Source organism: Heterocephalus glaber, unplaced genomic scaffold (genome assembly GCF_053883595.1).
Source record: "Heterocephalus glaber isolate CG9 unplaced genomic scaffold, H.glaber_assembly_v1.0 deba00001550, whole genome shotgun sequence".
In the NCBI taxonomy this organism is placed as follows: Eukaryota; Metazoa; Chordata; class Mammalia; order Rodentia; family Bathyergidae; genus Heterocephalus; species Heterocephalus glaber.
Genome location: NW_028258343.1, coordinates 24,736,732 through 24,750,374, shown reverse-complemented (window position 1 = coordinate 24,750,374; position 13,643 = coordinate 24,736,732). Strand labels below are relative to the sequence as shown.

The 13,643-nt window shown below is 44.1% G+C and overlaps 1 protein-coding gene, 1 long non-coding RNA gene and 1 pseudogene across 5 annotated transcripts in view; 2 read left to right on the top strand and 1 right to left on the bottom strand.

Annotated features, from left to right (window-relative positions):
- Positions 1-13,643, top strand: part of Slc35f1 (solute carrier family 35 member F1) — a 310,829-nt gene that overhangs the window by 117,534 nt on the left and 179,652 nt on the right. The window lies entirely within an intron of this gene.
- LOC110344945 (uncharacterized) overlaps positions 1-13,643 on the bottom strand; it is a 36,782-nt gene that overhangs the window by 19,995 nt on the left and 3,144 nt on the right. The window contains exon 2 of the long non-coding RNA XR_015442604.1: positions 2,501-2,595. This is a non-coding gene — a long non-coding RNA (uncharacterized LOC110344945). The remainder of the gene's footprint in view (positions 1-2,500; positions 2,596-13,643) is intronic.
- Positions 12,390-13,351, top strand: LOC106010669 (glutaredoxin-3 pseudogene; annotated as a pseudogene).

Below are 13,643 nucleotides of genomic sequence, written 5' to 3'. Positions count from 1 at the left end.
CCACCAATTCCTAAATTAGTACTAAATAAATATTTGAAGTTTTTCTTAGTCAATAACATTAAGAATCAGAGCAAGTTGTGATTCGCTTTGTCGGGTGAGGAGTGCTGTTTTGGAAGGCGCTTTCTGTGTCCCCTAAGGCAGCGTGCAGTGTAGGGATGCATGCTGCAGAGCTCTCCCGGTCTCACATTCATGTTTGGGAAGAGCAGCCCAGCTCTGCTGTCCCGGGACAGATGGACAGATGCAGAGTGGAGTCTGCCCCCAAAGGAAGAGGAAACACCACCTATTTTGGGTGAAGCTTTCTGTAAATTTTCTTCTTGAACTTATACTTTTATAAGTTTTGTGTTTAATTTGTCGCCAGTTGCCCACAGATATAGTCTGAATTGTTTTCATTATGAATTTGCACTGGAGTAGGATTCATTACTCCATCGTAGAACAATTTGATGACAAACTGGCAGAAAGATTCCCTGTCTTCCTTTTCTACCCACACTTCCATCCTCAGCCCAGGCCAGTGCCCCAGACTGATCTCTACGGGTGTTTGAAGGTTAAGGAGCTGGACAGATAGCTACAAATATCTATAGAAACTATGTGACAAGAACGCATTTGCCTCTGCATTTCACTGTCATGCTTTTCTTCTCAGTGGGTCAGAGCACACCCACCACTGAGGCTGAGCTCACAGCCAGCCCACGTTCTTACAGGATTCGCTATATCCAGAAAGCGTCTGCCTGGCTGGGGGAAGTCAGACTCATAGCTGCTCTGCGGGATTTTTGTTTGTTCTTTCTTTTGGTATTAGAGATTGAAGCCATGTCTTGGAGTTGAATGTGCTAGGCAGGCGCTCTGCTACGGAGCTACGTCACTGGACTTTTTGGATAAGGTCTTCCTAAGCTGTCTGGGCTGGCCTCAAACTTGAGTGCTCTAGCCTCAGCCTCCCTAGTAGCTGAGATCACAGGTGTACCACCACAGAGGCCCTTATGGGCTAGGACCTTTTCAATTCAGTGCCACTCGAGGAACTGGGAATCACTTTTGCAAGGAGCCCAACATAGATAGTGGCCCCTAAGGTGAAAGCCCTGGCATCACACCGAAGTCCCCTCAGAGCTGCCCAGGGCTCCATGCCCGTGTGTGTGCTTGCTGCACAGCTCCACTGTGCGAGGGTGGAGGACAGAGGATGACAGTAGGAGGGAACCCAGCCGGACTTCAGCTGCCCTGACAAGTCTTGAGTTTTCTTAGATTCTGCTAGAGACCTAAGGTGCCTAGAAATTTCAGACTTAATTTTCTATGAATAGATAATAAAGCCCGAATACCTATTCTGTATCCTAAACATGGTTACACCTGGCAGTTTACTGTGTTCTGTGTCATACTACAGGCATGTTGGGCTTCTGGGGCCACACCTTGAAAGCTGCTGTCTTAGATGAATTTCATCCTCACTCACCATGTCGTACTCGCTGGCTACTGCATGTAGATGCTGCGTTACCCAAAGCACAGGAAGCCAGCACAGGTTATGCCCCAGTACGAAGGAACAGTCACACAGATGAAGCAAATGTAGGATGAAGATGAGAGGAAGGGTCACCACAGATACCTGAATTAGCTGGCTTCCCTCTGGGGAAGAACCCTAAATTATTTCATGGTCTTCCGTGAGGGCTTTGTAATGCGGCACAAAGCCGTGGGACCAAATCCTCCGCCCCAAGGCCTTTGGTCGTGCAGAATGCATGGGCATGATCAGGAGGGACAGTAGGAAGAGGCCTGCATTTGCACACATCAGTGCAGGATGCTAAGTTAAGAACATGAGTCATATTTGAGTAATCTGCAGCCTGCTATCTACAAAGCTTAGAGAGGTGCAGAAAAGGCTAAAATCATTTTAAACTTGATTTTGTAGGCATTCTTCCTCCACTGAAAATTGGTGGTTGATGGACTACTACACTGTGTTGCCTAAATCAGTACTCACAACAGAAAAGGCATTCTGAGTATGGAGTAGAAAACTGAAAACATCCAGGCACAGTGTCCCGTGCCTGCAATTCCGGGAGCAAGGGTGCCTGAGGCCGGAGGATCAAAGTTTGAGCCCCACCCGGACAACTTAGCTAACCCTGTCTCAAAACTGAAACCAGTACAATGAACAGGGCTGGGGCTGTAGCTCAGTTGCAGAGCACTCCTCATTTCAATTCTCAGCACCACACACACCCACCTAAATAAAAATATCACTGTAGAATTCAGACTGAACTCATTCCTTCCAGAAAGATTTACATAGAACTGGCTGAAAATTTTTCAGCTAATTAAATTCAATGGAGCTTTCTTTTACAATGTAGATTAATTTCATAAAGATTAGGTAATGGTCTATCATCACAGAGTGCCTTGGATTTCTAAAATTATGCTGTTGATTTGGATGATTCACTTTTGCATAATTTTGAAAGTAAATTGTCACTAATACAATTGAACAGTTTTTTCTCTTGCATATAATTTTATAACTTTTTAAAGATTTTGTTTACAATGTAAAATGAAATAAACTTACCTTTACCTTTCACTACACCTTGTAGTGATTACCAAAGCACGATCCTTGGGAAATCCGAATTAGGTTCAGCTGAAATGCTTGTTAAAAATGAAGATCTATGGAATGAGAAATTTAGGGTGGGAGTTTCAGAATATGCACTTATAACCAGCACCCTCTGAGATTTTTATAGTGTCAGAGACACTAGAAATAATGTTTTTTGTTTAACCTTAGGAGTGTACCTTTCTTTGGTAGCATGGGAGAGGCTTATTTCTAGCAGTTGAATCGTTTAACTGTGTATTAGCAGCTCAGGTAAAACGTCATCCAGTTCCTGGGATCTTCAAAGGCAAATCTCCATTATTTGGTGCCAAGGAGACAGGAGGAGTGCATGGTGGAGGCTTTGATTAGGTTAGAGCAGGGTGACCCCTGGGGGTGTGGAAGCAGAGGCAGGAAGGTGCTGTCCAAGCTTCAGCACTCCAGAACACCAACTGGACCCCATCCCTGGACCTCTGGGTCGCGGCCGAGAGGCTCATTTGTGCCAAGCTCCCAGCTGTGTTTTCTGTTGCTGCTCTAACAAACTACAGTGCGGTGTTTGAAGCAGCCCGCATTTCCTATGGAGCAGCTCTGGAGGCCCCAGGCCCAGAGGACCTAGTGGGGGAGTCACAGTGTCCCCAGGCTGCCTCCTTCTGGGGCTCTGGGGATGCCACATTCTGGCTTCCAGCTCCCGTGCTTCTCACCCTGGGCCCTTCCTCTGACTGTGCTCCTCACCTCTTTGGCCTGCCTTCATGGTCACAGTGCTCTCCCCTTGCTCACTGGGGCCTGGCTTCTCCCAATGGTTCCTGGGATTATCCTGGGTCTGCCTGGGGTACCCGGGGTCCGTGCTGCATCTCAGGGTCTGCACTCTGTCTTGGGGTCCTAATCAGATTTGCAAAGTCTCTTTTCCCCCAAGATCATAGAATTATAGAATAATTCTAGAAAATATAGAATTTTAGATGACTTAAAAGTTATCCAACAATGCTAATCTGTTGTTGCTAACATACAAGTTTATCTTATTCTTAAAGAAAGTAATTATTGACATGGCCATCAGAATATCTTCCAATACAAGAGGAAGTTTTCAATGTATTTTCTTTAAAACTCTTACATTTTAGAAACTTGGGAACACCAAAGATCACCTTTGTATTCATCTGAAACAAAAAATTAAACACGCAGTCCATTCCTAAGTCTAGGTCAGTTGTGCATCTGTTAGGATGCTTTTATTCACAGGTCTACTCAGCCCAAAGTGGTATAACCAATAAGATCTTTATTCTGTCACTAAAGAAGGCCAGAACTGGTCAGTTTTGGCGTTGTCAAATTTAGTGGATCAAGGATCCCAGAGCCAGACTTGACTTTCCTTTTGCCTCCAAGCATTTTATCTTCAGCAACAATATCCAGAGACAGCAGGAGGAGCTCGCTGTCTTATGATCCTCTTTGACTGAAGAATCCCTGCTGCCCCGTGCCCGCCTCTCCTGCCCTCTCATCCGTCTTACAGGGCCACACCTTATGTCCATGCCTACCCCTCACTGGGCCAGGAAGTGGAGCTACCATCTACTGGTTGCACTCAGATTCTCCTCAGCAGCATTCATGAGGCATCGCAGGAAAAGGAAGTCAGAATGTGCAGGTGGACTCGGCTCTGGCGTTTTCAGAGCTGATCGGGTGGCTGTAGTGTGCAGCCTGACCAGAGACTCGCTGGGTTATAGAGCTCTCTGGCTTGTGAACAGTTTCTGGGGCCTCTACTCAGCTTCTGATTCCAAAGAAGGAGCAGTAGTTTGCATCTCTCACAACTTCCCAGGGGATGCTGGTGCTGGCCAGAAGGTTGTGTTTTGAGACGTGGAGGGTGGAGAAGAACCTTAAACCACATGGCTGCCGGTGCTGGGCTACATCAGCTGCTCTCAGCAGGAAGGGCAGTGGAAGCTGGAGGGGCAGCAGCAGCACCTGTCTCCCTCCCTTGTTCTAACCTCCTGCTGTGAGGAGCTTTCAGGATTATCCCCAGGGAAACAGAACCTCCAATTCTGGTCCTGCAGACTTAGGTTCTTCAATAACCATAGGAGAGGCTAGGAAAGTAAGTCATGGGTGTGAACTGGCCATGCCAGCTGTCACTGCTGACCACCAGAAAGTCAAAGTCAGCCTGTGTGTTATAAAACAGCACACGCACCCGTGCGCACACACACACACACACACACACACACACACACACACACGCTCATGAGAGAGTCCATCCATGGTTCAACCAAAGGTGCAGTAGGTTGAAAATACTCAAAAAACAAAACTGCATTTGTAATGGACATGTAAAGACTTTTCCTTGTTATTCCCTAACCAGTTCCATATAACAACTAGTTACATGGCATTTACATTGCATCCGGTTTCAGTAATCTCGAGATGGTTGTAACGGGAGGGTTGGGCGGGTCACATGGAGACGCTGCACTGTTTTGTACAAGGGACTTGAGCATGCTTGGGTTCTGGTATCCACGGGGTTCTGGAGCCCTCATCCCTCCTATGCCAAAGGAGGACAGGCACACATGTGCACGCGCATGCACACACACACACACACACACACACACGTACTTCAGACGTGTAGAAACCAGTGTTGCGTTTAAGGACTGGATTATCCCAGAGTTCAAAAGTAGAAGGAGAGGAAGAGAACATGAAAATGAAAATTTGAAAAAAAATTAAGCATGGAGGCAATGTTTAGTTCTAGGATTTGCTTAGCTTTTAAAATTTCAGATCTGGAACTTCTGTACTTTTGAATTAGGGAAGGTGTCAGAATTCCCCAGAGAGATGGGGGCACTGGATGCACAGACAGATAAACTCATGTTGAGAGCGGGTGTCAAGGCAGTGCCCATCCCTGGTGGGGGCTCAGAAGTCCTGGGCTGGTGCCTGCAGGCTCGATGCACAGAGAAGTGGGTACTGTGGTTCCGACTGGGTCTGAAAACCCCAGAACTAGGGAAGCTGATGTGTAATCACCCACAGAGCCTCAGCACCCAGGGGCTACTGGTGTGAAGCCGGGGGTTCAAATGCTGGGGGACCCAAAGTTCTGACATCCAAGTGCAGGAGAAGAAGTTTGTCCCTGTTCAGAGAAAAGAGGAGGGGCGGGGAAGGGAGAAGGATCGATTGTGCAAATTCGCCTTTCCTCTGCTTGGGCCGGCCAGCTGGACAGCGCCCACCCCTCTAGGTGTGGGTCTTGCCCACCGAGCATGCTGCTCCTGGGCATCCTTTCATCACCACACTGAGGGAACGAGGAGAAGAAAGCCTTCTCTGAAAGGCAGACATGGGCACGAGGAAGCCAGTTCCTTCCCTCTGTCTCTGGGCAAGCAGAGGAGAAGCCAAGAGGGACAGCCCACTGCAGGAAGGGAGTATTGCTTCATCTCAGCCCTTCCACCTGGACAGGGAGAGAATGTGTGCCACTGGAAGCTTTGCTAGCAGAAGGGAAGGTAGGGCAGAGAGCTGTACTCAAGGGACACTTTGACTACTGTCCTCTCCAGAGCACTGGGGAGACCTCACTAGGGAATGTGGGGTACTGACAATGAATGGCCTGGAGTCACAGGCACTTGTCCTGGGTTAGGCATGGTCTGTGTACTATCTTATCCAGACCTTCTAGCCAGTGTGTGAAGCCAGCCTTGATCAGAAACATCACTTTTTCATTAAATGCAAGATAGTTTACAAAAGAGTGATAAAATACTATTGAATGGAAAATAAATTCCATTATTTTTCTTAGAATAAGGCCTCAGGGCAACATTTAAGTTGAAAACTAAAGCAACAACAAAAATATTCCACCAATAGTAGACATATAGTATAGACATATAGTAGACATATAGCAGAAGCCATGGATACATTGGAATGACCAAAGTTAAGTAAATATTCAAGAGCCAGATTTTGTTCCCCGTGTCAGATTGAGATACCTAAGAAAATAGAAAAGATGCTATGAGATGGTTTTCCTTTAACAAGACTGTTGTGATTTCAAACACTACTAGCATGAAACATGTGTATTGTTGTCATTTATCACGTTTACTGGAGGTGACTTAATGCTTGTAGATATTACTTACACATCTCATTTGCATAATACACAACTCTTCCTTTGATCACTTATTTTCGTTTTGATGGTTTTCCCATTGTATCAAGGTAACATGAAATTCTCATTGTAGGACAGATCCAATCTAAAGTCTTCATGTCATCTTCAAAGTCCATCTTGGGGGCTGACCAATGACACTATGGAAGATTTTTTTACTTTTTGCCTGAAGACCAGTATTCTCTTGAATAGCAGACAGAGCCAGAGAAATCAGACATCTTGTTCAGTAGCTCTTTTGCCTGGCTCCTTCCCCTTGGGATATGTCTGGGTCAGGCCCGAAGAGATGAGAGGTTCTACTAAAATCCCCTAGGCTAGGAAGAGTTATTTTCTTGAACCAACCAGTTATTTTCTGCCAACCAACTTCGACAGTTTTACAAGGCACATATGAGAATAAAGAGGAAGACTGTCTTAGCAGTGATTAGCAGGCTTCCTTGTTGGCTTCTCTAGTGAGTATCTAACTATTAAACTATTCTTTGCAGCAGGAATGATTATAATTATTTACCATTTTTGAATGTTTGAGAAAGTACAGTTTACTCCACAATAAATGAACTCCATTTAAAACGAATTCCATTTCTTTTGTGCCTGAAAGAACAGAGACTCCCAGTACACAGAAATTAGATCATTTATGCAAGAATTTTAATTTAATTAAAGATAATTTAATTGATGTATAATGTATTATGCAGTGAAGACTGAGGGAATATAATATAGAGTTTAAAAAAAAAAAAAAAAAAGCAAACTGCTTCTCCTTTTCTCCTTTCAGACAGAGGGAGACCTAACTTTCAGAGGAACAGCAATCCGAACTAAATCTTATCAAGCGAGTTTCATTTCCAACTGGCATTTATGTTATTTCTGTGGCACAGCAGGTGTGAGAACATAAATCTTGCATCAAGAAACTGAAATCTACTTTAAACAATGACAATAAATTCTACACTTGTGGATGGGTGTTAAGCACAGAAACCAGATAAGACTCGTAAAAGGAAGTTGTACCTACCCGTACATACCATACTGAATATATATAGATAACACATGAACAGTTATAGAATTAATCACATTTAATTAAATAACCTAAAATCAAAATGAGATTTATAATCGAAACCTTATGTAACATAACTGAATGGATACATGTTAACATTTCAATGCCAGTGTTTGAAAAGAATTTCCTGCCATTATTTATTTATTTATTTTTTCGTACCGGGGATCCAACTTAGGACCTTGTGCTTACAAAGCAGGTGGCAGAACCACTGACTAAATCCCCGGCTCCACCATTATTTTTAAATTACAATTGATATATATTTTTATGTGTAGTCTCATGTTGTATTTTCAGAATACTATTTATTAGCTAATGATTTATCTAACAGGAAATGAATTAGTCTCTTATTAAATGGGTCCGCACATTTTAAATTGATCTATAATGTAAACAGCACAGAATAGCTTATCACATGACAACTTAGGGAAAGAAGGACAGTTTGTGTTTTATTGTTCTGGTGTCAGCAAACTGAGGCAAAAGCTGCTTGTCAAAACTGAGAAGTGTTTCCTGCTGATTATACAAATCCAATTGTTCTTGCCTTTCCCTGTAGACCTTTCCCTGTAGACCTTTTTCCATTTCCAGTAGCATGTCTTTATGATTACACCCTCCAGTGGGAAAGGAGCCTTGCTCCAGAGGCCGGAACTGTGAGGTCCAATCCCACCTCTTTTACAGACTCCTGGGGTCCTTTCTGTTCCCTGCAATGTACAAAGTCTTGCATACGGTGAGGCAAGTGCTGCTTTCTAGCACCTACGACCATCTCAAGCTACTGCAGAGGTAACTGCACCTCCCCCCAGGATGAAGGAGGTGGGAAATTGGGTTGTGCAGGGTGGTGCTGCTGTGCCCCTGGAATGTCCTGTTGACTGAATTTTCCTCACTCAGCCCAACCACTGGGGCTCCTCTGCAGATGCCCATGGGACCACAATAAGCTCCTCAAAAGCACAGAAGAGTGACTTTACTGACCACCTATTTTTGTGCAACTATGTCATAGGTTTTCCTTAGAATGACTTTTCAAGTCTTCTTCCCCCTCTCCTCCTACATCATTATCCCCAAATTCTATGGGCTTTTTTAAATTAAAAATTGAGATCTTAATTACTAGGAACACCTGAGATGTTATTGGAAACCTCTGCAGTAGGCTCTGGTCTCCTACTCAGTGTACAACACAGGCCTGAGAAGAAAACTAAAAGACAGAACTAAGAGAGACAGAAAGTCGGGGCCAGGATGACCAATGCTGGTGCAACCAACAAAGGCGCTGGCCAGTCCAAGCCACTGATTTTTAATGGTAATCGACTGGGGTAAAGCTGAGCTGTGTGCAAGGGCAGAACTATGTGAGAGGATGCACAGTCATGTGGTTTCTATGGAAATTAATGTAAGCAAGGCTCACAAACAACAAGACAAAATATTCTTGAATTAGGAACAGAATAAACAAAATATATGTAATTAGAACACTGTCCTTCTAGTTAGACAGTTTCAGTTGTGGGAATGGAATTTAAGTGTGTGAGTTACTCTGACCTCGGCACGTAGGCTTCAGCCAGACTCACTTCTATAAACAAGCCAGTTGTAGGGTTAGCTCTTACAGTCTGATTTGGGGCATAATCAGTATTGCAGTCTCCTGTACTTGATGATTAATATTTGGAGAACCTACATCTTCCAGTTCTGAGTATTTGTAAGTAAAGCACTGACATGCTCTTCATTGTAGTAGAAAACAATACCAACAAGGTAGACAGAGCACAAATGCAGAATGCAGTGTGTGTAGGACCAGAAGCCAGCTCAGCCCTGCAGGGGTTGCTGGGAAATCTCTGACAGCGATGCCATGCTAGTGGTTGGATGGGCCACACAGGCAGTAGGGGAACCATGCAGAACTTTTGAGCTCTGTTGTAGGGCCATAGTTTTCAAGTGTATCACCTTGGCAGGTATAAAAATGGATACAGTCATTGACCAGTTTATAAGGTGAACAAGACAATGTCCTTGGAGAACTTAGATTGAAAGAAACTGTAGGTTCACTGGCATGAAATGGAATGGATAAAGTTCTAGCAAATGTTTTTGTTTTAGAGACATATTTTTGTGTAATTGATCTTATAATAAGACTTTGGGGATTTTAGTTTATTCATAGTTAACACTAAAAGTAATAACTAGTGTTCAACTTCAGCAAAACAACAGATGAACTAAAAATGCAGGACAGTAGAGCAAGGATGAAAATGGTTTTATTTAGAAGCTTTGGTGGCGTGTTGAAGGGTCCCATGAAACACAGTCTTCAGACTCGAGAAATAAACAAACCCAAGTTAGTGACAGAGAAGAAGAATTCCCAGAAAGCTCAGAAATGATAAGAAATCACTCTTAAGTCCTTCCCACTCCACCACAAGTGTATTACTTGAAGCATTTGTCACCTGGTTTGGCTGTTGTAATTTTCTAGCTCACTAAGTTTTTCCCAGCAGAGAGTTAAGCTTGCCATTGGTAGTCAATTTAAGTTCTGCCCCTTGAGATGAAAAAAACTGTCAGGAAGTGAGCATCTCCCTTTAACTGATGTCCTGCAAAGACTGAAGCCATGGAATCTGTCTGCAGGACTTTGCATCTCACAGGCAAGAGACAGATGGTGGAGCGATTTGCTGATCTTTTGCATTTGTGGGTGAGAGCATACTCAGGGCTCATTCTTTCTGAATTTCTATTCAAAGTTGAGAGAAAGAATGCAGGGCAAAAAGTGTAGCTCAAGTTGAATGCATGGAAAATAACAAAGATGGAGGTGGGTGGGACTTGGCCATTTAGAAAGGGAGCAAACTCATCTATTTTACTTTGGTTGCTTAACATTTCAAAAACAAAAAAAAAACATTAAATGAATACATGCTTTGGAAATAATAAGGGAAAATAACAATTTATACTCTATTAGTATGTCCAACTGAGAACCATAAGGCTTTCTTACACATCGGGTTTGAAGGAAACTGGAGCTTATAGAAAAAGATAAAAGGAAAGATTTGCACCACTAATATTTTCCTACTCCTTGAAGCTATATTCCCAGGGTAGGGGTTTCGATTTTACTGTTCTACAGGCCCAATTCAATCTTTGCCACTTGGGAGGAGTAAGCCAGAGTTCAGTCTTTCTCTGTCTGGACTGTATTTCCCTCTCACTGGGTCTCCTCCACTCCTCCACCCCAAGCTGATATCGGGGTGCAGGGAAGTGTGTGCTTCTTTTCTGCATGAGCACAGCCTAGTTGTAGACACCTGGTGCCCCCTGGCCCTGGTTCTGTCTTCTGAGCCCCGGTGGCCTCTGTAGAATGCCCCTCAGCCTGCCAGTGCTGGGTGTCTTGAGCCTGGCTGTTTGGGGCTGGTTTCTTGGGGATCTTGGGGGGCCCGCTGCTGACCTCCATTGCCCCGTCTTGGCCTTTGAATGCTATGCAACCTCTCGGTCCTGTGGTAAAATGGGCATGCATACAATTTACCATCTCAAGCACATTTAGGAGTTCAATTCAGTAGCGTTAATTGCTATTTCCAGATTTTCTCGTCGTCCCAAACAGAAACTCTGTGCCCAGCAAATAATTGCACCAGATTCAACTTTCTCCCCAGCTTTTGATAACCTGTACCCCACTTCCTGTCCCTGGGAATTTGACTGCCCCAGGCACCCACATAGGAGCAATCTTAAACTATTTCTCCTGGCCTGGGGGTGTAGCTCAGTGGCAGAGCTCAGGGTAGTGCCGGTTCAATCCCTGGCCCTGAAGAAATTCTCTGTTTACATCTGTTTATTTCATTTAGCTGGATGTCTTTTTAAGACTCATCAAATAGCATGTATCTGATTTTCATTCCTCTTTATGATCCCATATTACTCTATCAAATGTATATACCACAGTTTTGTTTATCCATTGAGCTTATTTCCACTCTGGCTACTGTGCATATGGGTGCACAGGCACCTACTGAAGTCCTGCTTTCAGCTCTTCTGGTTGTGCGTGTGGACAAGGAATTTCTGGATAGGGCCTCACTTTGTATCTCAGGACACTTTGGACCGTGTCTGTCGGTGGCCCAGGGATGTGAAACTCACTCCTACTGAGGGTGCAAGGTGGGCAGCAAAGCTGAGGCTGTCCTGAGTCTGTCTGTTGGTTACATGGTTCTTCCTCTGTCTGCCTGCTGTGCCCTCAGTGCCTGCTGTATGTGGGTGCTGCTGAGGGATCCCAGGACAGGGTCAGCTTCCCCTCCACGATTCCCTGCAACCTCTCTGGTAGGAGGTTCTCGCCTCGAGAGGGTGGACGCCACGACACAGTGTGTGTCCCCCCTAGTAACGGCTCGTCCTGCTCACCCTCTTGGCATTGGGAACTGCCCTTGCACCGACCCTCTTGCTGCTGGGTGGAGGGTGGGGAATGTAGCTCAGTGGTAGAAAAAGAAAACCATGCTCAAGCCTGTACCCGCTGCACCCCAGTGCTTGAGCCTGGTGCTCTAGGAGCCTGAACAGAGAAGGTGAAAGAGCACAGTGCAGGAAAATCCAACATGATTTTCTTTTCCATTTCTTTTTGGAAGTGCTTGGGATCAAACCCAGGTTTTTGTGCTTTCAATATGGATAGGGAATTTTAGAGTTTAGCATTCCTATTACTTTCAACAATGCCTATTATTTTCAAAAAAGTCAGAATTTCCAAAATGCTACCTCTGAACATTAAAAAAACCTAGCTTGAGACTCAAGTTGAGCTTTAATTTCTTTCTTCCTAAATGGTCAACTTCAGAATCATCAATTCAGGGGCAGCTGCAGCATGGTGGCAGGGCGTCTGAGCACCTGCGCGTCAAAGCCAAGCCCCTGCTGTGGTCCATTTCTGGGCACCGTGGGCTCCACAGTGCGTGCAAATGAACGATGTAATGACCGAGTTAGCTAAAGAACACCCTCAAGTTTCATTTGTGAAGTTGGAAGCTGAAGTGGTTCCTGAAATATCTGAAAAATATGAAATTAGTTCTGTTCCCACCTTTCTGTTTTTCAAGAATTCTCAGAAAATCGACCGATTAGATGGTGCACATGCCCCAGAGTTGACCAAAAAGTTCAGTGAACGACATGCTTCTAGTGGCTCCTTCCCACCCAGTGCTAATGAACATTTTAAAGATCTTAACCTTGGCCTGAAGAAGTTAATATATGCTGCCCCCTGCATGTTGTTCATGAAAGAAACTCCTCAAGAACCACGCTGTGGTTTCAGCAAGCAGATGGTGGAAATTCTTCACAATCATGATATTCAGTTTAGCCGTTTTGATATCTTCTCAGATGAAGAAGTTCGGCAGGGACTAAAAACCTATTCCAATCGGCCCACCTATCCTCAGCTTTATGTTTCTGGGGAGCTAATAGGAGGACTTGATATAATTAAGGAGCTAGAAGCATCTCAAGAATTAGATACAATTTGGCCCAAAGTTCCCAAATGAGAAGAAAGGCTCAAAGTGCTGACAAATAAAGCTTCTGTGATGCTCTTTATGAAAGGAAACAAACAGGAAGCAAAGTGTGGATTTAGCAAACAAATTCTGGAAATATTGAAGAGTATTGGTGTTGAATTTGAAACATTTGCTGTATTGGAAAATGAAGAAGTTCGGCAAAGATTATAAGTGTACTCAAACTGGCCAACGTACCCTCAGCTGTATGTGAAAGGGGAGCTTGTTGGAGGATTGGATACAGTTAAGGAACTGAAAGAAAATGGTGAATTGCTGCCAATACTGAGAGGGGAAAATTAAAAATGTGAAACCTGGTGCACAGCTATTGCAAGACATTTAATTATAGTGGAGCAGTTCATGACTGGGTCTTCAGAAATGGACTAGGAATAGAAAAATGCTTCTGACACAGTTATGCTTTGTGTATTTCACACGGTTGTGCTAAATAAATGTATGTTACATTTTCCCACCAACAATAGAATGCAATAAACATCTTAATTCAGTTAAAAAAAAAAAAATCATCAATTTAGTAAAGGAGGAATTGCAGGGTAGGAAACAATGTATCCGTGTATGAAAACTGCTCTTCTCCCAGCATTACCAATTACCTCCACCCATGCGGACTGACTCCTTGGCTGCATGGTTAAAAAGAACTGCAGAAGCTCA